This window comes from Theropithecus gelada, chromosome 6, assembly GCF_003255815.1.
Source record: "Theropithecus gelada isolate Dixy chromosome 6, Tgel_1.0, whole genome shotgun sequence".
Lineage (NCBI taxonomy): Eukaryota > Metazoa > Chordata > Mammalia > Primates > Cercopithecidae > Theropithecus > Theropithecus gelada.
In genome coordinates, this window is record NC_037673.1 from 154,545,972 (window position 1) to 154,549,129 (window position 3,158).

Consider the following 3,158-nt stretch of genomic DNA (forward strand, 5'->3'; position numbering starts at 1 on the left):
GCGGTGGGAGTTTGCACACCTCCACCTTCCGCTGCACAAAGCCCTGCTGGCCTGGCACACCATGTATGCACAGCAGCACCATTTCTTATTCAGCTTGCCCTGAGAGCTGTTTGTGTTGAGCACCTTGCCAAATTCCCACATCATCTCATTGGGCTCCATGGAGCCTGAGATCTTCATACTATATATAAAGTGTAGCAAGTGTGGCTCGGCCTCTTCAGCTTTGAACATCTCCACTCAGTTTTTTTAGGTTCCTTTTGGCAAACCTGAAACAAAGATGCCTCTGTATAAACTTGAAGGAGAACTTGCTGTTTGTGGAGCGGGCTCCAGGCTGCATGGGGCACTGGCAGACACATTGGCTGTGCCCCTGGCTTCTGCCCCATCTCCAGAACCTCTTGCGGATCCGCCTTGGTCCTCTGAATGTTCTTAGTGCAGCAATTTTTAAGGACTGAATTGTGACCCCCATGTCCCCAACATTCATATGTCACAGCCCTAATCCCCAGTGTGACTGTATCTGGAGATAAGGCCTTTGAAGAGGTGATTTAAAATTAAGGCCTGTAAAGATTTTTTTTGAGACAGAGTCTTACTCTGTTGCCCAGCCTGGAGTGCAGTGGCATGATCTCGGCTTACTCTGCCTCCTAGGTTCAAGTGATCCTCCTGACTTAGCCCCCCTAGTAGCTGGAATTATAGCCACCACCCCCAGCTAATTTCTGTATTTTTAGTAGAGATGGAGTTTCACCATGTTGGCCAAGCTAGTCTTGAACTCCTGGCCTCAGGTGATCCACCTGCCTTGGCCTCCCAAAGTGCTGGGATTACAGGCGTAAGGCACTGCGCCCAGCCAGGCCTTTAAAGTTTAAATAAGGACATAAGGATGGGGTCCCAATCAAACAGGACTGGCTTCCTTATAAAAAGAGGAAGAGACACCAGGGATGCATGGGCACAGAAAAAAGACCATGTGAGGACACAGAGAAAACTCTGCAAGACAAGGAGGGTGGCCTCCGAAGAACCTAACCCTGTTGGCACCTTGATCTTGGACTGCCAGCCTCTAGAACGATGAGAAAATAATTGCTGTTTAAGCTTCCAGTTTGTGATATTATGGCAGCGCTTGCACACTAATACAGCAGTTAAAGGTGGGAGTGGTAGGCTCCCTGAGACTCAAGCTTGGAGCTGGCAGAGACCCTGCGCTGTACCTTGTGGCATGGGAAAGTGTGCTGCTGTTGGTCAGATCTGCCAAAGGCTGGGGATGCAAAGGGATGGTGCAGACTCCAGCTTGGACCTCTTGTAGCCCAAGAGCAGATCGAAAGGCATTGCCTTGTTGTACCTCTGGCCCATTGCAAGTCTTTTTTTTTCCTCGAGAATCTGAAATCCTTTATTGGAACATAATCGCTGTTTGTCAAATAGAAGACACAGAAAGCAGACGACAGTGAAACCAGAACCCAGTGACCAGAGCCAGTCCCTTGGTTGGGGACCCTCCCCTACTACCTGGTGGACCAGCCTGGCGACCTCTGCCCTTCCCCGGATCCCCCGGCCTTTGGCATAATGCTGATGAGTGACTGCAGGCAGTGAAGCCCCTTGATTCAAAGCAGAGACTTGAGTGGGCGCTGGAGAGTGGGGGCAGTGGAGAGGCCAGGAAGGGCTCGGTGGGCCCCCCGGCTGGGCCAAGGCTAGTGGAGGAAGCCAGGAGCGGGTGAGATGGCGTCTGTTTTCTGAAAAGGGGCGCGTAGGGGCCTGCGAGCAGGCGGCGGTGGCGGCTGGGGGGTGGGGGTCACACACGGACATCCTTCTCATCACCCGTCTTGGGAACAGTTTCCAGCAGCGGTTTCCCGGGACCCGCCTCCATTCCCACCTTGGCCTCGCTGGCCTTAGAGTTGGGGACTCAGAGGCGGAGTCAAAGCAGCGCTGCATGTGGTACTTCGTGTCGGTAGGGTCCATCTTGCTGATGGCGTCTTGCAGCATCTGCACGTCTTTCACATCAAAGCACTTCTGGAGATCCTCTGGGAGGGGAGGGACTCGCAGACCTCGACGGGGTCCAGGCCGCCAGGGCCGAGCCGCTTCTCGCGCTCCTCCTCCTTGTACTCCTTCATGGCCCTCTCGATGTGCAGCTTGGCACTGACCCGCACATGCTCCTTGAAGGCTTCCAGTTCGTCGTCGAAGCCCTCCATGTACTGGCGATCGGCTGTCTTAGTCTTAGTGAAGAACTGCCGGAAGCAGGCCCGGGGATCCACCTTCAGGCTCTTGGCCAGCTCCAGGATAAACTGCATGACGATTGTCTCGGGGACTACCTGCTCCATGAGTGCACATTTCTCCTCCACCTCTAGATCAATGCATCAGATGACCAAGTAATTGGCTGTCTCCTCGCACACCAGGTGGACGTTGTCTGACAGGTACTCTTGGCTGTCACCCCAGTGACGAGCATGCCGAAGTGCTTGGTCTGTTTCTCGTACTTTTCTACGAAGGTCTTGTGTTTCTGCTCCCTCACCTCCTCTGAGTCCTCCTCCACCTTCTCGGGCTTGGTGTTGACCATGCTCTTGCTGAAACCGTCTTTTCTGAGCGTGTCCACGTTCCAGGGCATGTTCTTCTCCTTCTTGTGCATCTCCTCCAGCTTCTGCTCCCAGCCCGGATCCTCCTTGCGCAGCTGCTGCGCCTTGGCCTGCAGCCGCCCCAGCTCTGCCTTGCCGCCCTCGGCCACCTCCAGCTCCTTCAGCTTCCTCTGGAGCTCGGCCACCTTGCGCTTGCACTCGTGGCAGCCCCTGTCCAGTTCCTCCTTCTCTCTCTGGAACTGCTCCATGCGCTGCCCCCGGGCCTGGTGCCGCCAGTGGAAGAGGCTGGCCGTGTCGATGTTGGGGTGCGTCTCGTCTTCATCATTAGATACCTCTATGTGGTCCCACATGCTGTAGTCCACCATCTTGCCTTGGCGGCCCAGCCCACTCTGGCTCGGGTGGCGGCGGCAGCAGCGCTAGAGACTCCCAAGGCAAGTCTTAAATCTCTTCATGTGTGGAACCTACGGACACCATCAACTCTGTTGCCACGTGAGGGGGAAGGTCCTTGTAGTCATAAAATGGCTCCACATAGGGTTTAGTTCATCTTTTTGAGGGATATGGAATACATTCATCCATGGAGCATTGATTATTTGCTCCAACGAGTCTCTCTTGCTGGAATTG

At 54.4% G+C, this 3,158-nt stretch overlaps 1 pseudogene across 1 annotated transcript; it reads right to left on the reverse strand.

Annotated features, from left to right (window-relative positions):
* Positions 1-1,762: 1,762 nt before the first annotated feature.
* Positions 1,763-2,957, reverse strand: LOC112626298 (annotated as a pseudogene). Its single transcript, XR_003119860.1, has one exon. The product of XR_003119860.1 is annotated as a hsp90 co-chaperone Cdc37 pseudogene (transcript).
* Positions 2,958-3,158: the final 201 nt, after the last annotated feature.